The sequence below is a fragment of the Syngnathus scovelli genome, chromosome 9 (assembly GCF_024217435.2).
Source record: "Syngnathus scovelli strain Florida chromosome 9, RoL_Ssco_1.2, whole genome shotgun sequence".
NCBI classification, from domain to species: domain Eukaryota; kingdom Metazoa; phylum Chordata; class Actinopteri; order Syngnathiformes; family Syngnathidae; genus Syngnathus; species Syngnathus scovelli.
The window spans coordinates 699,119-726,178 of NC_090855.1; the positions used below are offsets into that span (position 1 = coordinate 699,119).

Genomic DNA, 27,060 nt, shown 5'->3' on the forward strand with positions numbered 1-27,060 from the left:
TCAGGAGATTTTTTATTTTAGGGATGTGCAGAAAGTCGCACTTTATTTTCTCTCCTCCTGTTGATCCGCGTTGAAGCTCCTGCCGCTTCTCTTTCAATAAATATTGTCGAAATAAAAGCCACACACACACACAAAACAAAAGGCAAAGCACAAAGCGAACTCCACAAGTGTCCGCCACAGCACCTACGACAGACTCGCGAGTCGGCGTGTGCACTCGCAATCTGTCGGTTGGCCTGCTCAGCACCGCGGCCTCGGGACAGCCAAGCTGTCGCGGGACAAAAAAAAATAGCTGAATGGCGGCTGGCCCATGAAGGCCACGTTGGCTGCCATTTATTTTGTCTCAAGGGATTCCGTCGCTGTTTGAGAAGCTCGTGTTCATTTCCAAATGCCTCCCTCTACTGCATGTTTCCTATATGCACGTACATGCTGTTGTGCACAGAGGGGAGGTCGGGGATGAGAATGTAAATACAGCCCCCATCCCCCCCCTTCTTCCTCCTGCGTGACCTTGCCCGGTGTAATTAAAGTGAAACACCTTGACTTGTCACCGTTGCCTGAGACAGCTTAAATCTCCCTAATGTAAATGGAGGCTGCTGACGTGCTGCCGAGGCACGGCCATGGCGGAGATACAAGCGAGCGCTTGGTGATCCATCTCCCCCCAAGTACACTGCACACACATAAACACACAAACATGTTTTCTAGCCCGCCCAATCGCTCACTTGCGTTCCGACGAAACAAATGTCCATTTGCTTGATCGAGCTTCATTTGGTTCAACGGGGCTCGGGCCAAACAGCTGAGTGGCTCCACGTTCCAAAAGCAGAACAGGAGTAGGGCCTAACTGTGAAAGAATGCAATGCCCTGTGCCAATTTCACCAGTGGCCGGCAGCGGGCAGCGTGACAGCAGCCAGACGGCCTGGTCAAGTCTGGCCGGGCGCTGGGCGTCCTGCCCTCTTGCCACTCACTGCTCGGTCAAATACAGTCTGCTAGTTGTCTCTGGTGCCAACAGCTGCGCAAGCAAGCAATTGAATTTTCATCGCCCTTTTCATTTGGGCTTTTCACCCTTGTAAATGAGGTCTTAGTGTTCGTGTGTGGAAAAAGGCAAGAAATTGCGGGGGGACTCTTGTCAGCATATCGACGGTTGAATTTAAACAGTCGAAAGGAATTAGCTTGACTGAATTTTTCTTTTTTTAGCTTATGAATGAAGAAAGTTCCGTATATTTCCAGTGCTGGGCTTTTTTTCCCCCAATCTCAGACGTCATCTCGTTATGGGATTTTGTTGAATGGCAACTTGGCGTGCGCACAGTTGCGGCCATCTCTGCTTTTGGCGCTTGATACAATGAAGAATCACAGACTGACAACAAACAAGCCCGCCCGCCGCTACCTTGACGGACGGCCTCCGCTGCGAGCTTCCATTCGGCAACGTTTTCCCCGTGTGATGCGACAACTTCCTGGACCGCGGGGGGTCCCGGGGAAACACGAGCGCGCAAGAACCCGACCAGCACCGATGAATGAATGGACAATGAGCTCAGGCGCCGCTTCCGACCTCTTGGCTTTTTTTCGCATGTTCGGCGGCAGGGAAGACGTCAAAACGTATTAGCCGAGCGCCTGGCTTACAGCTTGATTTCCAAAATGATTCCAATTAGATGATTTTATTATCTTGCAATAAAATTCGGAGCTATTCCAGCCCAACCAAGTTAAAATGTATAGCTTGCGCGTCGTGTCAAGGCGGCGGTGAAAGATTTCTCACAATCTGGCGCTGCATGGGAAATAATGAGTGGCGGGAGTGAAAAGGGGTTAGCGCCGTTTTAATAAAAGTTACCTCGGCGCCCACGATTGACATCCCGGCTGTGATATTCAAAGAGCGGCGGGTTGCGGCAATAACATTTAACTTCACCGATTTCTTATTGCCTGTCACTCTCTCTAATTTGATCCGACGTCGGACAGTTGCGGCGTCGGACGGGCAAGTCGTGGCGCATATTGGCGCGCGAGACTGGCAGCTAATAAAAGCCCCGCTTGGTATTTACCTCCCCCCTCCCTCCCTTTTTTTATATATATTTTTTTTATTTAGAATATATCTCAATACTGTTGTTCTGAATATATATGCATTTAAGACTCTCCCATCACTCAGGGTGGCCCCTCCCTCCCTCCCTCCCTCCCTCCCAGGGTTCATGATATGTTATTGACTGTACAGTATATAGCTTTAATTTCCAGGCCTTATCGCCTCCCCTCTGTGATGTCACGTGAACTCTTGCTTTATTTCCTGCTTTTTATTATCAAGTCAGCATAGGAGTGAAGATAGCATGTTTGTTTTTGATAGCATGGCAGGATCGTTCATACGGTAGAGACTGGTTAGAAGGTAATGGCTGGTTCTCATTTCACAGTATTTTGTTCTCCATTGGAATTGAAATGTTAGCATCGGTTTTATTGCCATGCGAGAATCAATGTGATCGGTATACTTGCGTGTATTTCAATGCAAAAAGTTTCCCCGCTTTGCTCGGGAACTGACAAATAGCATCAAAGGAGCCAGTATTTTCTTTCCCATACAATCCGCGTAGAATCGGCAGCGTGATCGCACGTCGTATTTCTACCGCCGTCGACTTTGTTTTAAATCTCTTTTAAGTCATAAATAAGTCATCCCCATTGCAGACTTTATATATATATATATTTTTTTTTCCCCCCCACACACTAAAGAAGACACGAGGGACTTGCCCCCTCGCTAACTGGCCGGCTAGCGAGACCTCTGGAGGGCTCGCTCTCCCTCCCTCCCTCCCGGCCTCAGCCTCGCCATCCCCTCGCCCCCTTCATTCCCAACTTGGTGGAATGATAAAGGGATGAGGAGCGTCGGGGATGAGAAGCAAGCGTAAGCGGCGCGTGTATGTGAAAATATTCTGCAGCATCAGCAGGAAAGCGGCCTGAGTCAGCCCGTTTGCCCGGGTGGGCCTCGCCGCATCGCATGCTAAAACACATGGAGGCAAAGCCCATTAAAAATGGATGCCAAGCGATAATCACATTCGCACTTAAAATTTAATGTTGCTACGCGGCGGCTGACAAAGGGAAGGCGGCGTAGGCCACTGTGATTACCACCGTGTCATCTGTACTGCACTCGTCCTTTTACCTGGGGGGGGCGGGGCTTTGTCAAGTCATCTCTGAAGGGGAGTCAAGATGGCACCTAATTGGAATATTTTATTATTATTATTACTATATTGGGATATATATATATGTAGGTCTTTAACATTGCTATTTTAGTATAATGTTTCAAAAGTACTACTTCCACTGGAAAAATGGTGGTACTAATAATAATGATTGGAAACTATGAAGTGCATTTTGGCCATAATAGCCAATATTGACTTTCTATAAATGTTTGTCTTTGTTCATGTGGGCCACTTGACCTCCTGATCTTGCGCCTCCTTCCGAAGGTCAGATCGCAGTTCTCCAAAGACACTCCAACAGGCGTTTACCTCCTCGGCATTCAGGCAAAATGGTGTCTCGTTTAACCTTTTCCACCCCGCCTCTCTATGCTGCCTTTGAATTTACTAGAAGAAAAAACAAAGAAAGCCTTGGCATCTTCCGGGGACAATGGAAGGAGAGTGCCGGGATGAATGAAGGGCGCCGCCGCCGCCACCGCCGCATTTGTGGAGTGAGCGCGCGCGGAAAAGCAACGCAATCAAGGAGAAGCGGAGGTCGGCCGCTCGCTCGCTCGCTCGCTCTGTATTCATCTCCGTCAATATCCAAGCGCTTCCTCAAAAACGTTGACTCCATTTCGTGTAGAAAGGCTTTTTTTGACTAAGTCACTCAACTTGAACTCTTTCACCGCCATAGACGTCCAAAAAGGATTTGAACTCGGCCCTTCCGGCCAGGAGTGCATCATCTATATCGTGGTGCGAATATTGCCGCATTGTCTCCTTTTTGAGGCCACTGGAGCAGTCAAATGAACAGAGCCAGTGTCAAAGTTGGTCCAAGGCAGTGGCATTACCTGAGTCTTCCTAACTAGGTCACAATATGTGGGAGCGATTTGAACAGATGGGCTCGGGAGTCGTCCCCAGGCCAACAGAAGTTACTTTCTGCTCTCCCCACCGTCCCCGCGCTTGCACCCCTGTCTGTTTGTCCTCTGTCCAAAGCCATCGGAAGACCTAAGCGCTTTGTTTTTCTGCTCTTATGCATGTCTGCAAAAAAATCTTGCATTTGAAAGCCTAAATGGCAAGTCAGCATTTTTAGAACATGTCCTGTTTTTGAAGTATTGATGACATTGGATATTATAATACAGCAATACAAAAACATTCACATTAGTCACACACACTAGAATATTTTTTTAATGATGAACAAATTCTTCCAAGACTGAGCAAAAATCCATTTCTTGTTCAATCTCCCTTGTTGGTCTGCACGTGCGTAAAGCGAGTCCGATGTGGACAGACGGAGGCGAAGTGCTTGCGGGGGGGTGATGTCGTTGTTGACCGGGGGGCGGGGGGCATATAATGGAGAGTCTCCACCTGTGTACACTCCTTTGCCCCTGAGCATTCTCCAGCGCGCCCCTTCGGAGGGCCCTCGTTTTAACTGCTCTCATCGGCGGGGACCACCAAAAAAAAAAAAAAATTCCAACAGAAATAAACCACCGCCACGACGAATAGGTGAAATAGAGCAAGAATAATAGCGGTAAAAAATAAAAGAGTGTATCAGCAGTGAAGCACTTCCAAACAAGCCTTTCTAATGAGGTCCGCTGTGAAGAAAAAGCGGGGAGGAGGTTGAAGACGGGGTGGCGAGCAGGAGGGTCTCGTGCCTACAAAAAAAAAGAACAAATGGGCTGAATGTGTGTACTGAATCACTTTTGGGGTTTTTTTCTCTCTGTACAATGACCTGTGTTTGCAAAGCGCTGGGTGAAGACAGTAGCGGGCCGGAGGAAGGGGATGAAGTGTTTGGCTGGTGGGAGGCCAGCGGGCCAGACACCGGGCTTTTGTGTGCAAATTTCCCAGCAGCGCCTTACCAGTTAATTAAGAAGGTCAGTAAAAAAAAAAAAAAAAAACCATGTAGCAGGCGGTGGTTGAGGGAGAGAGGGGGTGGGGGGCTTAACGAGCTGTCCACGCCGCATGAATGAGGGGTTTGTCCCAAACTAAAGCAGCGAGAGGCCAAACAATGTCGGCGGCAATTAGCGAGCAGTGGTGGGCAGCCAAAGGCCTTTGGACCGAGCAAGCCGGGAAAGGGAAGAAAAAAAAAAACATGCAGTGACGGTAATAAACATGGCGAGGGGGCCGGGCGGAGGCGGGTCATGTTGCCTTCTTCTCTGCGCGCAGACGGGGTCAAGGCCGCGCCGCGCCGCCCCGCGCCACGCTGCTGGATGAATCCACAATGCAAGTCGAAATTGGCAAGCGGATGCTGGCGCTACACCTGACGTGCTTCCCGTTCGCTCCAAAAAGTACACCTTGTGAGAATTCAGCCCGCTAGCTAGCTCACAATCAGATAGACAAAAAAAAAAAAGATGGCAGAGGTCTGCACCAGCGCTCGTATTGGCCGGCAGGTGCCCTCAATTCTCTAAAAGTCAGCTCAAGATTGTCGCTGGCTCCGGAATCATCCTCCAGCCCGTCGGTTGGCGTTCTTGGCACAATGCGAAGACTCGGTTGTATTCTTTGTTTGGTTTTAAATCTCACAAGTGAAGTGGGCCTCTTGTGGCTGGCTGGCTGGCTGGCTGGCTGGCTGGCTGGCTGGCTGGCTGGCTGGCTGGCTGGCTGGCTGGCTGGCTGGCTGGCAGAGCCACAGCGTCTAGTGCTCCTGGCCGCCGATGAACTTGCCCACAAAGAAAACGCCTTTGTGTGCAAATAGAAAAGCCCACAAAAGCAGGAGCCTGAGATAGCTAGCGCGGAGAAAGAATGCCATTGCCCCGCGCTTGTCGATATGAATTCTACTTTTAATACGAAGGCTACGCGTAGGTCACTCGCTGGTGGTCTTTGACTGGAGGATTTGCAAGGCTTTGAAGTAAATGAATCGGGAGGTCACTGGGCCTTTTGGCAAGATGGTCAGCGAAGGGCATGAGAAATGAGAGATTCCTTTTTTGTAATTGGCTGCGGAGATTTGAGGCTTACGCGTACGTTGTTGTCCGTGCGCATCGTGCTAGTTCAATTTGTGGCATTAAAAATGACGCATTGCGTTCAAAGGGTCCGCCAGAAATGGGACAATGGAGCGATATTAGCGTTGCTCGTCTCTCGGTCCAGATCCAAACAGTACTTGCTTGATCAAAACTTACTACTTTCTTATTAGCCCGTTCTTTGGCACCATCTTGTGGCATCTTAGGGTGGTACATAAAGGCAACCGGAAAATGTTTTTCAACAAACAGCCGAAGATAGCTGTGATTTATTTCGTTTTATTTTTACACTGTTCGCCACCTATAAACCGTGACGAGCCGAACGTCGGAGGTTCGGACACGTCCCCGTCGGCTCCCTTTGCGCCTCCCTCGCGGCTCCCGCTAATTGCAGGCCGATAGCAAGCCGCCAAGCTCCCGCCCCCGAGACGGAGGGGCCCAGGTTACTGTAACCTTGGTTGCCAGGGATCGGCTGCTCGCCTTCATGTGACCGGCTATTCATCAAAACGGAGGGGAGGGGGCGGCGCATGCCGGGAGGGGGGTCGGCGGCCGGCGAGAATATGCAGCGGAGGGAAATGAGCGTCCGCCAAGACAGCTTCCCAAATGGCTAACAAATCACCCCGCTTGCCATAATCTGCCAAAGAGAAGGGGCGCGGGGTTTTTTTTCTCTCCATGGACTCGCCTTGGATTGATAAAGTGAATATTTGAGCTCATTTACGATTTAGGGGCTAGCGCTAATGCTACATGCTAATATGAGATAATTCGTCACACCCTGACCATTTCTATCCATCCGTACGCCGGTGAGAGCGGTCTACGGCGTATCACTATGCGAGGCTGTAAGCTAGCAAGGAGATCTTATCAGCAATATCTCGACTGATCGATGACCGCACTTGGATGAGTCATCAATCATCCCTCATCAGGTTGAAATCTGCGCAATAGGCATCATCTATCTGATCAGATCCGTATTGTAGCGCCATTACGCTGAGATCGGATGGCGGCAACATTGCTGCGTTCTTTCCTTAGAGTATAAAAACGCAAATTGGTGACTTTCTCAGCCAAGAGTTTGCACATTGGTACATTGCGAATAGCGAACCACAAATAGGCAAGCTTGCACAGAACGTTTCGGAACTAGCCGGCAATAACCGGCACACGCTAAAAAAATACTAGCGTCAAAATTCAAACGTACTATGCGGCAAAAAATAAATAAAAATAGCTGCGTAAAATATATCCACGCGACCCCCACCCCATACCAATTCCATGCTTTGAAGCAAAGGGAATCCCATCCGCACTATGAGCAAATATTTCATGCGGCGCATTACAACGTAATTACCCCTGATCTTGCGTTTGCGATGACGGGTTTCCTCGCCGTCGGAGAATACGGGAGCGAGTGGCACGTATTCAGCGGGGAACACAGGCGGGCGCTAGTAGCGCCGTCGCAGGCGCAATCTCCTCGCCGTAGCACCTTAATCATCCTGCCTGCCTGCCTGCCTGCCTTCGCCATGTGCATATAGGGAGATTTGTGTTTGAGCTGCTTGTGATTGTGTGTGTGTATTCCATGTTTGCTGCGTTTCCCTATGTGTGTGTGTGTTCTTTCACCTGCACAGAGAGAGCGAGGGAGTGAGTGGGTAAAAAAGCCCATCCCTCCAATTCCCTGGTGAAGCCCCTCCACACCAATTTCCAGCCACGGGCAATCACTCACTCTGCGCACACACACACACACACATCTACATAGAGAGGCTGATGAGATCCTCCGTGGGCTGTACCATGTGACCGGCGCTCGTCATCTACTGTACGTGCGCCACTATTTGAATATCACAGTCACTGGGGGTTGTCACGGCGTGATCTACATACACTTAGGATCTCAGAGGAGCAAATCCGAGATCCCCTCCACCCACTCGCAATGTTTCCCTTTGAATTTGAGAAGAATCCGTCATTGGTGCGGAGGTGATCCACTTTTGGATGTCCTTGCACCTGGATTGGGGGCACTTAAGTGTATCTGACTAAACGCTGACTGATATGGATGGAGCGCACCCGGAGATATTTGGGAGGAGGTGGGAATCTGCCAAAGCAACAATATCGCGATAATGGATGGAGTACGCTGAAGGAGTCCGTTCAATATTTACCGATTTTAACATGTCACTGTCAAGTAAAGGGGGATTCATCTTTTGAATTAAATATAACAACTCAAAATGATCAAATGAATTTGTGGTAGTGTAACTGCAATTTTGCATTAAGTTTGCGCCGTTCTTCTTGTATCAATGAGTATGCTGTCTGTAGCATGGCTAGCCGTATGACCACATTTTAGATACATATGTACGTACGTGTGCTGTATGTGTGTTGAGAGAAATTGTGACCAGTCGCACGTTTTAGTCGCATCCGCCTGTATTCAAGGCACTTCCAATGGGGACACTCTAAAGGCGTTTATAGCGGCGCATTCCTATTAAAAAGAAAGGCCCGGCCGGCTGCCATGTCAGCCCCCCCCCCCCATTTATTGATCTGACCTTCTTGATGCCCAGAAATACCCTCACGTTTTCTCTCTTTTTTTCATACAGGGCTGGATATCATTTGAATTCTATCGATCGCCACCGCACATAGAAATGTCTTTATCTCACTTAGCGTGTAAAGATCACTAAATTCTTGATGTACGTAAAGAAGAAATATAGATATACATCCATGATATTAGGCGTTATGAAATAAGCAGCAGTTGTTCTGGAGGGAAACAGTTGTTTGCATTTGTTTTAGCAGTCCAGTTGTCTCCAGCTAACTGTTAATCAATGCTGGCGAACATAATGGAGGATTTATCTGTGCTCTGCGCACCACTTAAGTGGCCTGGCCGCCCTGTAGCACCTCCACCTTTCTCACGCATAGCATAGCATAGCATAGCATAGCATAGCATAGCATAGCATAGCATAGCATAGCATAGCATAGCGCGAGCTAGCACTTGTTTCCATATTTTGTTTGACTGATTGTGGCTGCCCTCAACACCGTTAGAAGCCCTGACCTCCATTTCCAACTTCTCTACTGATATTCACCTTTTCATTTGCGTCCGCTCATTTTGCCGACTGAAAATAGAAAGGTTGACTCGTGTCTTCACGCATTTAAATTTGCGATGAATCGCCGGCTTAAGGGTTAATACTGGTTGGTGAAGGGACGTAGGTGTACACGTATTTACATAACAGCGCGGGATTAACAAGCTCCTCCTCACCATACATCCGGCAAGCGGGAGTTGCATCATTAGCGGCCCTGGATCTTTCTCTCAGCGTGTTTTGTTTACACGCTTACCTTGCATTCGGCTTGTCCGGTTCATGTCCACGGGTGTCGGCGGCGGCGGCGGCGGGTTATGCTTGTATACATCCCGCATGCAAATTTATGTGCGAGCTTGTTTGTGGATGAGAGTGGAGGGGAGACCTTAGGAGGCTGGCGGGGGTGCGGGGCGGGGCGGGGCGAGGCGTTAGCATCGGTGGTTGCGGTGACAGAAATTGAGGGGGACGGGGTGGCAGCTGCAGGCTGCTCGGTGCACTGTCAGAGCGGAATGATTAATGAATGGCGGCCCCAGCTGAGCCTAACCTTTGGAGAACCGCACAGGACATCTGCAGAACTGTCAGCGCTCTGACAAGGACAGAGCTGAACAACCAATTATTTCGCCATCACTAAGGTGGGCTGTCAGCTTAATCCTAGCCATTCACTTAGGCAAGGACAGGCAAATTTCTCCTTTACTTACACACACACACACACACACATAGGAACACACTGAGCGAGCAAGACCACGGCCCTTGTGGACACGCACGCAAGCGAGCAAACAGACCCGTGTGGACGCACACACACACACATATATGCGCGCATGTACGCACACACACGTGCGCTAAATGACGTGAACCCGTTCCTGGCCAGGCTCCGTGCTGGCATATTAGGCAAAGCAGGGCGGGCACCAGAGCTTTAATGATAACAAAAGTGGGCCGCCCGGTGCCGGCCAGAGGCTGGGCGGGCGGGCGGCCGGCCGACTTGGGCGGGCGGGGCTGCCGGCCGGGGGGAGGGAGGGATGTTACGTCTGCTATATGTCAGGAGGGAGGGCGAGCAGGGGGGTTCGCTTGTGTCTGCTCCAAATTTGTATGCTTCATGCAACTATCAGCTCACTTAATAAGTCAATATTTTGCTAGCTAGCAATCTTGACTTTTTCTTTATTTCAACACAGCCAAAGAATTAAGGATAAAAAAAAAAAATATTCTTTTTTTTATTGACCCTTGGAGGGGATCAGAACAGATAAGACATAGTAGTATTATAATAAACATAAATATGCATACATGGAAAAATAATTTCGTATCACATAATCGGTCCTCTAATTTGGTTGTCCTCCAGTGAGACCAAATGAATGGAATTGTGTGTATGTCGGCTTCCCTTGATAACAAAGCGATGACGGCGACTTGGCTTTAGTGTGTGTGCATTTTGTATGTGTGTCGCGCCGAGTGCGGCGCTTTGCAGAATTGGGTGCTGATAGCGAGTATGAGTGACTGATTGGGTTTTGATTGAGGCGTCCCCGCCACCATAAGAGATGGAGCGTGCCCGGGAAGCCCATTGACAGGCTGCTGATGAAGCCCCGGTCCAGGCAGCCCAGAAGGAAATGAAACGGCCAGGAAATTAATAACAGGATAAGAATCAATTAAGTCAATTGATCCGACATGCATGTTTATAGACAAGCACGTTGTGTTTTGTCTACGCCCCTCCCCCCCACACTCGGAATCATATACACCTGCCAAACTAAAGTCAATGGCCAAAGCAATTTGCAAGTCAGGCATTTTTCATCTCAAAATGCAAATGCGTCTCTCCTGAGCAAGAAAATTTCAGTAAGAACAAAAAGGAGGAATTGCGGCTTGGCTTGATTGCTGCGCGTTGGTTGTGACTTTTATGAATGGTCAAACTTTTGCACGAAAGTTTCGGTCATCCGTCTGGCGTGTACCCACTTCGGACTTGGTATTGATTTTTCTTTTTAGCATTTTACAATGTATTCAATAAAAGTAGAGTTCTACTAAAATGGGCTCTTTCTGACTGGCTGCGTGCTTTTGAAACTAGGTTAGTGGATCAGCAAGCGAGAGAAACTATAAGAGAGATGGTTTAAAAAAAACAAAAAAAAAAAAACACAAGATTGAAGGTACAGTGGAATAATTTTCATTGCGCTCCCTACTGTGAACCTCTTTATGCCACACGGATGAATTTGAGTGAGTGTTCCCCCCCCCCCCCCCCTCTTGTGTCTACAGTAAGAAGAAGAAGAAAAAAAAAGACAAATCATCTTTTTGTAACATTCCGCCGACTCCCTATGATGAACTACATAATTGTCTCTCTTCAGTCTCCTGGCCCGGCTTGATTTAGGAGCCAAATGGCAGCCCATTAGCATGCCAGAGTGACTGCGGGGCCGACGGGGGGTTTTGCGGCAGGGAGAGAGGACTTGGTCTTCTCTGATTCTCCGTCGGCACGGAGCATCAAAGGCGACGACTAACTATCCTCGCCCTCTGTCTCCTTTTGGCCTCGGGGTCTACGGTGTAATTTGCTGCGTCTCTCGCTCGGTCCTCTCGCGACCGAGGGGTAAGGCGGGTGGCGAGGTCAAAAAGAATCTTCTGCTCTCTAAAGACGATTATGTCGCAACATGTCGTTACTCGGGGGAGCGGCGGACCCCGCGTTGGGGTGGGGGGCGGAGACTTAGAGACATCAGAAGCCATCTGAGTTTTTAGTAAACCTGCACTTAAAACATAAAGCTAGTAAACCAGAGAACACGGTGGATACGTTTTTTCTTTTGGTCCCGCCCACCTTGACGTCGAAGAAAACACGGCCTTGTCACGCCATTATATATAAATGTACGAATGCCTCATATTACATACAGTATAAGATACAAAACAAACTGATAAATAATTCAAATCTGACTAGTGGATACTTTTAAAATATTTTAAAAAGATGATTTTTTTTTAAAAAGTGAAGAAATTTGCAATTATAGTATTGACACATGAAGTCAATGCACAATTTGTCTTAGCGGGCCACAGAAAATGACGTGGCAGGCACCCATATCCTTTGCCACAAGAGAACTTGGAGGTACATATTAGTTTGCTTCCAAGATGAGCGTTAAATTTGAGGAAGGCCCAAACGTTTTTTTTTTTTTTCCCCCATTTTTTTAAACTAAGCCTTGGTTATTTGACTTGTAAAGCAAAAGTGGTGTCTGTGATTTGGCTCCAAGACTGTCTGGGGGCTTCTCCAAGGGAAGTTGAGTCGCCCTCCTTTATCTTTGTCCCCCTGACTTTTCTCTAAGCCTCCGTACTTCATAATCAGCAGCCGGGGGGGGGCTTGCCCCTATCTTGTCTCCTCCCTCTTTTCAATTAATTCTCTTGGAGCGGTGACACGCAATATACTCCAATGCGCTTCCTAAATGAAAGTCTCGTAGCATATGCGCGCTGGCATTTGCTGGGGGGGGGGGGGGGGGGTGGCTCGTGCAAAATGAGCTAACAAGTCGGCGGCGTCATGTGACGACCAAACGCAGCTGTTTGAGTCACAAGGCATCTAATCCACATTTCATCACTTCTTAAACAAGCCATCAGCAAGTCTAATGCTCCGGCGCTGGCCGGTGATACATGTGCCTTCAAAGGTGTTTCTTAAACATCAGCACTTAGTACTCGCTCCCTCCGAGACGTACATTCGCAAAACGCTGCCGATAAGTGACATTTACAGTTTTTCGCCGCGCGGATCTCTTAAAGCAGTGGACGCTGCTGCCCGTGGTGCCCCCCCCCCCCCCCCCCCCCCCTCGCTCTTGTTAATTGTGTGGCGTGCCGTATCTGAATAAGAAATATGGCTGCATATGTGTCACAGGTGCAAGGATTGCTCATTTTTGGGCACATTTTTCAATGTAGGAAATACAAAATGTCAATCAAGCGAGGCCGGCCGGTCGTCTTCACCCCTGCGTGTCTGTCTCAGGGCTTAAGACTTACCCTCTCATGACATCTTACCATTTTAAACCTTATTTGGTTTGCAAAAGTGAAACTAAGCTCTTTTTACCCCTCTTCCCTTCCCTTCCCTTTCCCTCCCCTCCCTCCCGGTGTTGAATTTTTGGACGGCAAAGCCCCAGACCGAGATAAGGAGGGGGATATATCTTTCCGGGATTTCAAGAGGGATGTGTAAGGGAGGTCACCGGGGAAGAGAGGGAAGCAACAGCCGGGGCGGAAAGGGGTGGGGGATTTTTTTTTTGGGGTGGGGGGCGAAAAGGCCGAAGCTGCAAAGATACTCCACGGAGTCGCTCCGGAGAGATTCAAAGGGGAACTTCTCTAGTGTGACCGACAGGCCACAATCCCATGATGCCCGCCGGTCTCTGTAGCACTCAACCCCACCCCCCTCGGAAATTTGGCATGATATGATGGGGGGAGGTCAAAATGCGAGAACAGACCGGCCATATATTATTGCCATTCCTGGTTTTCACAAAGTGTTTCACTTTTGGAGAAGTTCCGTGAAGGACATGAAGACTTTTGTCTTCTTTGTCTGGCTAGCGAGTGTCTTAAAAATGCACCCGAAATGTGAGTCGGATGCTTTCGCTTGGTGTCATGAGTCTTTGTTCAAGGACAGTTCAGGTGGCCAAGTCCAAACCACGATTCCCAAAAACTGTGAAGCACATTATGCTGTCTTCATTTCTGGCAAATATATCTCCAGAAAACCATTTCTGGCACGAATAACCCCTGTTGTCACAGGAACCTTTTTTCTGGTCATTATGAGGCCCGAGAGAAATGACATACCTTGGCCCGTGGGTGGACCGATGGCTGAGAGCGGCTGGCCGGGCAGGCTGCTTAAATGTGTCTCAGCAAACACTGTTAGGCCCATGTAAACAGCACTCCATTGATTAGCCACTATTCATGATCAGCACGTCTCGGGCTGCACTGGATTAGTCAACATAGCGCACCCCCACCTCATGTTTGCGCCAGCCAGGCCAATTTCAATGCCAAGGCCTCATCGGAACACCCATCACGCTCAAGGGCGGACGGGAACCCAAATGCTCGTGCAGAAATATTGAACCGTCAAACTCGGGGAGCGGCGTCCGTAAACCTCTCCGCAAACTATCTTAACAAGTTTGCCATGATGCCTTGCTGTTTATCAACTCTGACAAGTGTGACGCCGTATCACACCACGAGCACAGACCCGGTGTTGCTAATGGCCGGCCGGCCGGCCGGGAGGGAGGAGAGAGTCCGAGAGTGACAGCCATAGGGATGGAGGTTGAGGGGTGTCCGCGCATGGAGTGCAGTTCCATTGTGGCACCCCATTTTGGCTATTACACTGTATACATCCCCCTGGAGCTCCAAACACCAACACCGCCTCCTTTTGCATGGTAATTATTTTCCAGCCCAAAGGTAGCTGCAGGCAACGTCAGCCACTGCGTCAGGGCCCAGCGCATTAGCCGCCCGCTGCATTATTTATTTGCGCGCGGGCGGGCGGCCGGATGGATACCCCGAGTCCACCGAGACTTAGGGCAAGGGGAGGGGTGGGGCAGGGTGGGGTGGGGTGGCGGCTCTCCTCTCAATGTCATTGTTCCAGGCAGTCGCGGTGCCCCCTGGAACGGCTCACCGGCGACTGGCTCAAGGGCAAAACCACGCCAGACACTTTGCGTGGGAGTCCTCGTTAGGTGCCCAACGTATTCTGAAAAGGGGGTCAGAGGTCTGGTAAGCGGCCCTTGCTTATGCGAGAGGCACGCGTTAAAAGGGTCTGCCGGATGACCGTCTAAAGATTCCTGCAGGACAGCGCCGAGTGCCAGGTAAAATGGAGGGTCATGTAGTTCAAATTGCCTCAAGGCTCTTTGTGTACTTGACGGCCATATGCAGACAGTCCACCCTTGGGTGCTATGGGGACAATTGCCGTTTACCCCCCCACCCCACTTGTGTATCAATACAGGGTTACAGACCTGAGAAGCGCTGGGCTGGGCTAGGCCAGGTCAAAACATGTCAGGCCCGCACAGAGAGCCAACGCAACATGGCTCAGCGATTCTGACGTTTTGGGAGCTAATACCCCGGCGTAGCCCCCCTTCGTCCCCCGACTGGCCGGTTGTGTCCGACATGAAACCACCCTGACCTGTCAGCCCCGCACCATCGCATGGTAGCGCTTGCGATGACAGCCCGACCAGTGTCCCTGTCACACGAGCCCACCATGTGCGTGTCGGCTACAGCGGTAACCCCCGCCGGCGCCCCTCCCCACCCGGCCCGGCTCCCCTTGTTCCTCGCCGTGTCCCCGCTTGCCAGTCGGCACGAGATGCTCAGATGGCCTCGTGACATGACAGCGACATGGTATCGCTGCTCGGCCGAGCACCTGCGAGGCCGAACCCGTCAGGCGGGCTTTGAAACGGGAACGATCTGCCCAACTGCCAAGACGGCTTCACTTTTAGTTTCTCAATATTTCATCAAACCGCCACGCCCCCAAATCCTCATGTCGTGATTGTCATCAGAATCCCTACTTAAGCATTCAGATGTCTATGTGGATTTTGAATTCAGCGCTGTTTCGGATTTGGAGCGCAGAAGCAATTACAGTGTTCAAATGTCACCGAATGACAAAACAATAAGAAAAGACGACAGAGGAAGCGAGCGTCACTGATAGAGATGGTTCCACTTTACCCTGACACTCTCCCTAATGGGAGCCGACGCCACCCAAGCGCTCTGGACGGACAACGGGACGGCCGGAGCGGCACAACGCAGGCGTCCCACCTCCCAATTATTTTTCTGGCTCATTTTCTCCGGTCCCGCTTGCTTTCTCGCAGTTAGGCAGGATTGAGAAGGGCAGAAGAAAACGGGCCTTTTCAGGCGCTAGGACGACTGGCTGCCTTGCCTGTCACAGGCGAGGTGCTTTCACCTCAGGGCCTTTCCATCCACATATACATATATATATATATATTTCAAGTGCATGCTTCGTCATATGGAAGGTGTGTCACAACACAAACTCTGTCAACATGTCAAGGCCTACTTCTGTGGCGTTGGCTGCGCGCGCCATTTACACACGCTGCATAATGCATGTGAGCCGACAATACTCGCCTTACAGAAAACACACCGCAAACATTGTCGACATAAATAGTGTTTGTCGAGCAAGCACGCTGGAAGTGTACATGTAGTAGATCATGCCGTGAGGACGCTTTAACCGCACACACGCATTGAAACGAGATTCAAGCTTAAAAGGAAAACTTGCGCTATCTTGCTAGCTAAGGAAATAAGGACTGAAAGGTTTGGGATGATTGACAGATTGAAAAGAGATTCAAACTTAAGAGAAAACCTTGCTGATCGCTATCTGGCTAGCTAAGAAAATAAGTACTGAAAAGTCAAAAGATAAACCATCACGTGTCGTGAAGACGACTCGATACTCGGTGTCAATCACATCGCAAGCGAGTCGCTCGTTCCCGCCGTGTCAGTGCTCGTCTAAACGGCAATTGACAGCTTATAATTTGCCGCTAACAAATGTTGTCATACGTGTTGCTCACTCATCCCGTCGCTCGGGTGTCATTCGCGCCTCGGCGAGCATCGACGCGAGTTGCCTGTCATTTTAAATCGAGCAGTGAAGTGGAAAGAACTTGCAAAAGCTCTTATTTGGCTCTTATTCTACTTCCTCAGCAGTTTGTGAAAAAAGAAGTAAATACCAAGGAAATCTGTAATGAGTCTCATTGTATCACATCTTTTCTTCTTCTTCTTCTTCTTCTACGCATTGCCCAAAGGGAAACGCCCTGTGCCTGCATGTGCAGCTTCAGCACTTTGTTTTGCTCTTAGGTGTTTAAAAAAAAAGAATTTAAAAAAAAAAACAACTCCAAAAGATACTTCAGTTTTAGCCACTTTGCGCCTAAAAACAAACAGAGCTCAACCTCGCTAACCTCACCGCTAACTGCCCACGAGTCCTGAGAACCTTTACGGCATTCTCTCCACCAGCATCGGTCGCTCCCCTTTTCTTCCCTTTAATTACAGTAAGTACAGCCGACACCCCCCGGGCTTGTTTGAACAGATCAACCTAGCGGAGGAACCAAGAAAATGCTAATTAGCCTCCTAATGTTGCTGACCGTGCTGGTTCCCTCTCAGCACTGCTGAGTTGTATTGACAAAAAAAAAAGAAAGGAGGACAATAGGAATCTGTATTCAAATGACGAGCTCAGCCAGCGTGGGGAGACGTACAAAATTCTTGGGCCACAACTAGCTTGGTTTTAACGAGCCGTTAACACAATCGCACTCATAAAACATACAAATAGGACGCAAAAATCCATGTTGGAGGTCTAGGCTCTTCTTAGTGCCATTGCACTTTGTGATGATTATGACAAGATGTTTTAAAAAATGTGTGTTTTAGAAACACAATAAACAAAAGGATTGGCCAAGTGCTTTATACCAACCATTTTTCAAGCGAACAAACATCAACTCAAGACAAATGACTCAAAAAAAGTTCTAAAGTAAACAAATAATACTGTAAATTATGTACAATATTCTGTTAGTTTTGCTAACATGTGAACTGACCTACAAAAAAAAAAAACACATTTGAATACGTTTGTGTGTTTAGATTCGACTGACGACTTTCGAATGGTGGCAACTGGCGGGCGCTTTGTCGGCTGTCACTTGGCAACGAAACATTTTGGACGTTTATCTTTATTCTTTGGATTATTTTTCATTATTTCCTTGGAAATCCTAGCACGGGTATATGTTGTTAGCTCCAGTGCAACTTGTGGAGTGCAAAGCAGAAGACTTTGAATACATTCCATGTTTCTGTGTGTGTGTATGACTGCAAATCGGGATCAATACTATTGACCTGTTTACCTTGGTGCCGGTTTACCACTTGAAACATTAAAAGCAGACTATTAGTAATTCTTTGGTCCTGCTTTTTACTGATTGAACGGTGTAGAATTGGGGGGAGGATGGATAGTGCGAAAACTAAAAGTATGTATTTCTGTCCAGCAGTTGTAGTGGAAGTGTAACCCTCTTGACTCCTTGCTATCAAGTTTTGCCAGTGTCTCGCCACTCGCCTCACACTCCATGTGGTCACTCAAGCCTATCGGGGGCCGCGGGGCATTGTGGATGGGGGCGGGCGACCCTCGGGCGCTTTTGTACTCGCCCCTTCATTTTTTGAAATGGTTCATGTTCCCACCCCTTTTTTTTTTAGTTCGTCCATTGATTTTTCCTCCCTTGACTCCTGCTCCCCTCCCAGCCCGCCCCTCCTTTTTTTTTTGGGTGTGGGGGGGTGAATCGGGGCTCAGTCATGCGTTGTCGTTGATGCATGCTGATTTATTGACTGATTTTAAGTCATTTGTGGCAGGTAGCAGCAATTACAGAATCTACCTCGCACCATCCGGGACCATCTCGCCACTCTCCCTGCCGGCCGTGTATTTTTTAATTCCCCCTGATGTCGGCCGGCTGCCGTAATGTCTCTCAAGCCCACCTGAAGAGGTGATTGACATCCGGCCCCTCTGCTGTTGAGGCCACCCCCTCCTCCTTCCTCCATGTTTTCACCAGACCTCTTGCAAAAAAAAAAAAAAAAAGCCCCCCCCCCCCCTCCGCCCGTCCCCCCATCCACACGCCTCACCCTTACATTTCCAAACACTCGACTGTTTCGCTTCCTTTTCCTCACGCTCCTCCACCGGGTCCCTGCTGGCTTCTGCATTAGTATTCATAGTGGTTGGACTGTGTTTGGAAAGGAAGGGGGCGGGGGGTCAGGGGAGTAGTTGTGGGGGTCCCCTTGCCAGCTGCCATACTGGGATTGGCTGTATAATGGCAGCGGACACTCAGACAAACAGGAAATGCTGGCGCACAAAAAAGACCAGCCGTGAGAATTAGCCAGCAATTCATCTGTTGGGAAAAGGCGGCGGTGGCGGGAACCACATTCACTAAGAGCGAAGAGCCCTGCCAATGCTGGCCGTTTTGGACCGCCACCAAATGCTGCACCCTCGTAGAACCCGGCCGGCTGATTAACGGCTGCGTTTTGTCATTAAGATTGATGCGATTCACTTAGGGATTAGGATTGTTTTTCTTTTTTTCCCCTTCCCACCCCCAACACACTGAGCATTAATGTTACAATAGTCAGGTGTCAGTGTGTGCACATACGTCCAGCAGGGGGCAGGAGAGAGCAGGGAGATACGCCCTCCCCCGTGAAATGAAGAGGGGGAGGAGGAGGAGAAGGACTGTGGGGGTGAAAGAATGTCCTCACCTCACAAGAACATGAGCCGGAATGGAGCTTGCTTGTTTTGCGTAATGAGCAAGATGTCAATCATTGGTTCAAATTTGGGAAAGGCGCACTTTGTACACTAATCCAGAGGTCGGGTGACGCCGTGCCGAATCATGCAGATGAACCTGACCTTGGCTGGCCTTGCCTCTCGGCTGACCCCCCTCCCCTCCCCGTTCGCCTCCGCCCGGCCGACCTCGCTTTGCATCTCTGATTGTGTTACGGCGCGTTTCCCTATCATCAGCAGACGACGGACGCACAATGCCAACACCTTTAAAGAAAAAATATATTTTGGGAAATAATCAACATAATTCCGATAAAGGTGATGTAAAGAACACCAGGCCCTTGTGGGATACAACAAGAAGGCTCCTTGGCATTATTCCAATGATGTGTGTTTAGCCATGAAGAGCCTGCTTCATTGAAGGGGGGGGGGGGGGGGGGGGTTTCCTAACTTAAGAGGCCGACCTTCAACAACCTCTTTGTTCGTTAGCCACGTGCTGCTTATCGCCAAAATAACAGCGAGGGGCCAGCGAGGACAGGATGAGGCCGCAGTCATTGCCGAGTGCGCCCGTGCCGATTTTCATCATTTCATACATTTCATTCAATCATTCATTTTCTTAGGATCCATTTTTGGTCAACAGAAATGTGGTCGTATTTAAAATAGATAAGGGTAATCGTGTCATGTGCTGCTGCCATCGAGTGGCAGAGTGTCTGGAGTTCAATCAAGTCAAACTTTGCTTTGCGACGCACGTCAAAAATTCCATCGAGCAACATCTCGTAACTTGAATATCCAAGTTTGTCCGCTCAAGGCAATTTTCCCAAACGTTCATGTATTTTGAAGCTAACGCTAAAGCGAATATGCGCGTCCGACAAAACTCGCTGCAGCCGCTCTTGGCTTGCTTCAGTTGGTTGTGTAATTTCACATTTGATGGGTGGGGGCAGGCACTCCAGAGCCCCAGCAATTTCCATACAAGCAATTAGAAAGTCCATTTTACATTCTGAATCCGAGCCAAGTTCAGCAACATCTTTCTTTCCAGGTTCCATTGGAGCCACGACGAACTCTCATGAGAAAGAAAGACAGACTCCTGTGGAATGTTCCCGTCAAGTGTGAAGGTAAGTCCTGCTCACTTGTAACCGGGCAAATTAGGGAGGAGTGTATTCAAACGCTGATTTGATGGCTGGCTACAGAATGAGGAGGGGGGGGGGGCGAGTAGACGCAGGCCGTGGTCGATAGTGTCAAAAGCGGGTGACAGATCTTAAAGAATGAATATTGATTTTTTTTAGGGGAGGGGGGGCTTTACTCAGGTGACCTGCGGGAGGTCAGCTGGCGTAATTAGACTGGCGGATGTCTGATTCTGGACTGCATAAAACTCTCCGGGCCAACCATGTTCATTTCTCCCATCTGTACTTTTTGAGATATTATTTGATTGATTTCTTCTGGAATGTGTGTTTTTTTGTTTTGTTTTGTTTTTTGTTTTGTTAAGGCAGTTCTGATTTAGTGCTCCGCAGGCCCGGTCACAGGCCCGTGAAGCGTTCACTCGCGTTCCCACCCTTGCGTCCTTTGTCCTCAGCGAGACGTTCCCGCTTGGCGGTTGACCCTCAGTTCAGCCCCCTGCACGCCCCCCCCTCCCACGCACACACACACACACACACGCAGGTTTACGGTTGAAGATACTCAGCACCCCCGCGTTGGCAGACAACGCCGCCGCACTCGTGTCGGTTGTCACCGCTCGGGGACGTCTCATGGAAAGGTGAACTCGGAGTGAACCTGCTCCAAACATAAATAACATCGCTCTATCATCTCCCTACCCGCTCTCTCTTTTTATTTAGCCTCTGTCTGTTTTTTTTTTTTTTTTGCCTTCCAGTTCTCGTTCCCTTTCCTCTTTTCATGTGAGCGCAAATAGAAGCATTAACGCCAATGGAGGCAACGCGGCTGGCAATCGGCGCGCAACGCACTCAAAGTCAACCCGTTGAATGTGACAATGACGCCAGCATCAAAGATTCGATGTCATTAGACGGTTGATCTTAAGGTTGAACATGATTGGGAAAAAAAGACTCTTTGAGTTCATTCCTAACGAGGGCTGACCATATTTCCACTTGGAAGTCCGCCACCAAGACCAACCTCAGAGGTTCCATTACACTTGTTCCTTTCATAGCTCAGTCCTCTCTTTACTGTACATCCCAGAAGCCACATTTTTCATTTTTCTACGTATCTGCTCCCACCGCTCGGCTGGCACTTCCTGTTAACACAGCAGGCATTTATTGATAGTCCATTCCCATTAGTGCTGTTTACCTGTCAGGGCTGGCTGCGCTAATGAGAGAGCTTTGGGGAGAAGGAAGGAAAGGGGAAAAAAAAAAAAAGTCAGGACGGTTAACCGCTAATGGATGTTTACAGCCTCCCTGGATAGCACCAGCGTGTTTGCCGCCACCTCTGCCGCTAACCGCTATCCGCTAACCGCCGTGAAACTGGCGCAGGCACTCGGGCGGGCTAATTGGTGCTGCACTGAAAGGCCAATCTGGGCCCCATTTGATTATCGGGGGGATTAAGTTGGGCGGAGAGATCACGGTTAAGGACGGAGCCGGCCGGATAAGGAGGGGGGAGGGAGATTGCGGCGTCAGGGACTCGGAGGCTAGCATTTGGGGGTTGCCGGATCGATAACCGGGGGGGAGGGGTGCAGACGTCGGGAGCTAAATGGAGGTTTGGAGTCGCTCCGCGCAAGGGTCGTAACGTCAAAAGGTTCTCCGAGAGGACTATTAGCGCCGGCGGTGAAGGGTAATCGCGCCATTAGAGCTGTAAGTGAGACTAAATGGCGCAGGTATGGTTAAGAAAGTAGCGGCGCCCATGCAAATTGCCCATTGGGCGTCTTAATCGCCGACATATCCTTGAGAAAAGCCTCGATAATTGTTTTCGGGAATGACGGAAGAGCTGAGAGCGGGCGGGACGGACTCATTTGGTGTGGTTTGTCCAAAGCGGGTGGCGCGGAGACTCCCGCTAACATTATGGATCGCGTATTGCTCTCGGATTTCCTGCTCCCCCGAGAAGATCAATTTGTGCCTTTATTAGATTATAACGGAAATCTTATAAGTGGGCAGATTAAGCGTGCGAGCTATTTATCTGTTTATTGAACGCTCCGGGCCGGGCCGGGCCTCCGATAGCTCCTCCTTAGGTGTCCTCATCTTTCCAGCTACGCTGAGCATGTTGATGGCCAGAGGTTGAGCCGCGCTGTGTTTGTCTGCAAAGTCCACGTGTCTGTGATCAAGCGCTCTCGTAGCTACAGTTACCGGGCAGGCCTCCAATGTCTGGTTGGGTGTCTATTAAGCATGGGGGGGGGCGGGGCTGATTGTAGTGATGGCAGAGTTTAATTACTTCCAGCCGGCGCCTGTTGTAAAACATGCTGATAAATGTGCCAACAGGACAGCGCATCATTATTTTTCCACCGGTGCCAAGGCTCGCTGGAACGCGATGATTAGAGCGGTCCGTACCTGTTCCTGCACGCTGTGCCTCTCTCCTCTCGATGGGATGTATCGATGCGGGAATGAATGAGATTGCCGTTTTCAGATTCACGTTCAACTATCTTAAAAAACATTTTGCGTCCATGCAAGAAAACACACTTTCACGCTTCGTCCAGTTTGCCTGTGCTCGACCGTTCCCGAAGATTTTTGTCGGTCGCCGGGTGCGGCTCCCGACCACACGCTAGCTAACAAACAAGCGCGCACATTCACAGTCATTAATTTTACACTTTTTTAGCAAAGCGGGCACATGTGGACCAAGCCCATCTGATTAATTGCGTTCCTCCTACACCATTATTAAATCGCTGAGGCAAATGTACCACGTACAATAAATCCCTCTCGGCCCATTATTAATCAAATAGGCAACGTAAAAAAAAAAAAAAAAAAAGCAAAAGAGCGTCAGCTGGGCAGGTAGCACCACTGTGCTAAATCAACTTTATTGCACGGCGAGCAGCTTTCCGCACTCGGCCGCGGACCTTCGGCCCGTCGGACGCTTGGCCTCTGGTCGGCCGTCGTGACCTTTTGCGTCATTGATTGGCCAACGTCGTCAGGGCGCCGAGATGCCAACAAAATAGACTCTGTGGTGGCCTGGTGATTAGAAGCACTATTGACAAGTTTGCACTTTTGCAAAGCTATTTTTCAGGATGAGCGTTCATATTCTGCAAAAACCTTTAGGCCAATTAAAGTCAATATTGTGATATCTAGATATTTACAAAAAATGTTTGTATTTTTTAATATTAATAAATCAAAAATATTTATAAATATTTAACAATTTACAAGACCACATGAGTTGTGAGGAAAGAGCGTTCATATTCTCTTTTTAGTTCAATTAAAGCAGTAACTAAATACAACTAAACATACATTCCTGGGATTTTTGAATATTTGCAAAGAATATTTATAAATCTTTTAAAGAATATATATGAATAAATAAAAAATATTGATAAAAAATTGCAAGACGTGAGGAAAGAAACGAACCTTCCATTCCCAGTCCCAGTGACGGACGGCGTTTCGAGTATGGAAGCCCGGTGCCCGCTCAAAAGTGCTGATGCCCATTGGGCTGCATAATGCATGCGCCTGATTAATAGTGCGCGCGGGCGGCGCAAGAGATGATTGCGCTATACCGTTTAACTTCACCTTATGTTAAACACTAATTGATTCCAATGCATTTTAAACACTTTCTAATTGGCGATTAAAAGCACACCCAAAAAGGGCAGGGGGGGGGGCGTCCGGGGGAGGTCGCCGAGCGCGAGTTTAAAGGGCATTGTCCTCTCCGCATCTCCGAGTAAATGTCACACTTGTCTGTTAATGTGTCAAGCAAATCAAACGCGCGCGGTGGCCGAGGCACGCTAAGTGACAAGCGACCTTGCCGCCGTGATGGAAGACCGTGCTCGGCCCCCGTTTCTGATCGGGAAAACCCTGTCTGGTGCCCGTCTTCAGATAGACGCCCGAGCAATTAGACATGAGACGGCGACTGACACCCGCCCGCGCCGCGCCACGCCGCGCTACGCCGCTTATCAAAACGCCGCTCCGCTCATGAATTCAAATGAAATGCGGCATGCAAAAATAATCATCGTAGCAGAGGTCAAACGCGACGCCAGGGCGAGCGAGCGAGCGAGCAAGCGCAAATCTCAAAGCTGAAAAAAAAATTGAACAGCTAAGAGGACATAGTTTAGCCACACTATTTTCACTTCTTCTCTCACCCTCTACTTACTGTGTCAAATGACCTCTCTGATTGGATTCTCACACACACACGCACACACCTTGCACCTATTAGCGGGCCCCATGCACCGTGTTCCGTAATGTTGGGCGTAGTCAAGCATAGAAGAAAAGGTGAAGCAAAATGACTTGACACAAGTGCTGAACCACAAAGAACACCTTGAAGGGCATGTTCACTGTCAATGGAATCCCGTGTAAGCCGCCTCAATTAACACGCAACTTCAACGGCTTGACGTCCGCCGTGTGCTCCCCACGCCCATTTTTGGGGGTTTGCAGTGTCGACAGGAAATCCAATCCAAAAGTTTGTTCCACGACGGTACTCCAATGTGGCACACAACTCAACAAAATGATTTAAATACATTTCGTAAGATTTTCTAATGTAAAATATGCGTTTTGGCTCCAAAGTCAAACGTTACTGAAAATGATACCGATACCGATATTTTGTCCCGCGACTTGCAAGCGCCGTTCACTTCCACACCACGATAAGAAATGCAGACGCACACTTGCTAAAGGCTCCTCGCAAATGACCAGCCCAAAGAGCTCACACGCACACACACAAACGCTCCAAATTTGAAAAATCCCATTTACTGTGATGCTACGTGACTGAACATCGCTAGTCTAGCGTGGCCCGCCCCGCTCCCTCCCCGCGTGAGATTTGCGATACGGCGAAAGAGAAGGAGTGGGGGCAGGTGGATGCATATGGAAAGGGGGCCCCGGCCGCCTCGGATCTCTCGGTCATGCACCCCATTAGGTCGTGCCGTTGATGCCGGCGCTATCAAAGCCCAAGTCAGCTGCTCAGCGGCGGGCTTTATGCCCGAGCACACTGGCGGAGACAGGCCAGAAATCAAGCGGCGCTGCCGGGAGAGCCCGATTTATTTTCTAATTAGGATGCGCGAGGAGGAAATCTGAAGGTAACCGCCGGGTCACAAAACCCAAATAAGTTCACCTATACTTGGCTTTCCCCCTAATGGTGCATTTTCTTCCAGGATTTGGGCTGTGGTGAAGCCTTTCATCATGCAAATGCATCTCTAGACTGTAGAATAGAAAAGAAGAAAAAAAAAAAAAAAACAATCCGGAGAGGATCATTTGCCCTAAAGACAAACGGAAATGATGAAAATGCCCACCATAAATGGGCTGAATGAGTCAACATGCCGTGTTGTGAATAGCTGCTAATGTGTTTGGGTTTAGAGATAACGCACGCACGCACACACCAAAAAAAATCCAATGTAGGAAAAAAAAAGAGCCAACGACGGCTTTCACTTTGACTCGCCGTCACCGGCGAAATCCCGCCGCTCCGTCGAGGGCCACTCGGCTTTTCAACGCCCTGCCAACACGCGCGCGCGTATTTGCGGAGGTGAAGCTAACACGCTTAGCCGCTGTTTTTCCCGCCTCGCTCATTCTTCGCCGCGACTTAGTTCTGCTGCGGATTTGCTCCCTCTGCACCTGGAGCGATGCGCCCAATTGAAAACCGTCCCCTTCTTCTGTGGGCGCCCGCCGCTGTTCAGCAAAGTAAGATTTGCCGGGGGAGCTCGCTCGCTCGCTCGCTCGCACCTTCCTCATTTACTCTCCCCCCTTTTGATTTTTCTTTGAATTCCTTTTCTTCTTTGGCCCTCCCCCCTTCTGCTATATCGCCCTGCTTGCGTTATTCAGGGATGAGACACTTTCCTCCGCAGCAGTCAACTCTTCTTCTCTTCCATACTGTACTTATTTTTAACATAATTATTTCAAAGGGGGCGAGGGGGCGGGTCCAACTGCTGTTCTATTGAATATCTACTCGACTGCACACCGCTCACACACCAGACGATACGTATCTCCACCAACGTTTAGTCTCCTCCACTCAGCCAGATTCCAGTTGCAATACCGAGACTGGCCTGTGGACGGCAGCGTGGTGCCAGAAGACGACAAAGTAGTAGTATAAGAAATGAGGGTAATCGATCTTATCTGCGAATGTTTCACGTCACGATCGAGACTGGGTAAAAAAATCGAAGCTGACGAAGGGGCGGAGAGACAGCAAAGCGAACGTAAAGACACTAAAGAAAACCAAAAACAAGAGGCGTTAGCGACAAAAGGTTGCTCATCCCGTTGCCGCCGCCGCCGCCGCCGCCACCGCGCTCTTTATCCCTTTAGCGTAGCATACGGCTTTTAGGTCGGCGTGAAGACTCCGGCGTGAAATTCCGGCTAAGCGTCGCGCAGCAGCGACGGAACATGGAACAGGGATGAGCCGGGATTAGGTGGAGGCCCGAAAGCGCTCCCTCCCTGCCTCCCTCCCTGGCTTTATCTGCTGCGCCTTGTAGGGCGTCCCGCCAACTGTGCGACACGAGGCCGCTCGGTGTCCACTCGCAGCGGGGACGGCGGCTCGGGCAAATCCCTCCACCTCCATTTGAAATCCAGCTTCCGTGTTTGTTCTTGGGGTGTTCTCGTTACATCGGGACTTTGTTTTGTGGCAAGCTTCTGCCCGGGCCTTAGGTAAGCTACGCGTGGCCGTGAATTTATTGTCAAGGGCCCCCACCCCACATGCCATCCTCCGCACCAAGTGCTCCACGTCTCAACATTTTTTTTTGTCCTCACCTTAATGCCGGCACGCTTTTC

At 49.5% G+C, this 27,060-nt stretch overlaps 1 protein-coding gene across 2 annotated transcripts in view; it reads left to right on the plus strand.

The window, feature by feature from the left end:
- c9h8orf76 (chromosome 9 C8orf76 homolog) overlaps nucleotides 1-27,060 on the plus strand; it is a 160,583-nt gene that overhangs the window by 47,809 nt on the left and 85,714 nt on the right. For both annotated transcript variants that reach the window (XM_049730389.2, XM_049730390.2), the window contains exon 11: nucleotides 20,283-20,358. The gene's annotated coding sequence lies outside the window, so the exon portion shown is untranslated. The remainder of the gene's footprint in view (nucleotides 1-20,282; nucleotides 20,359-27,060) is intronic.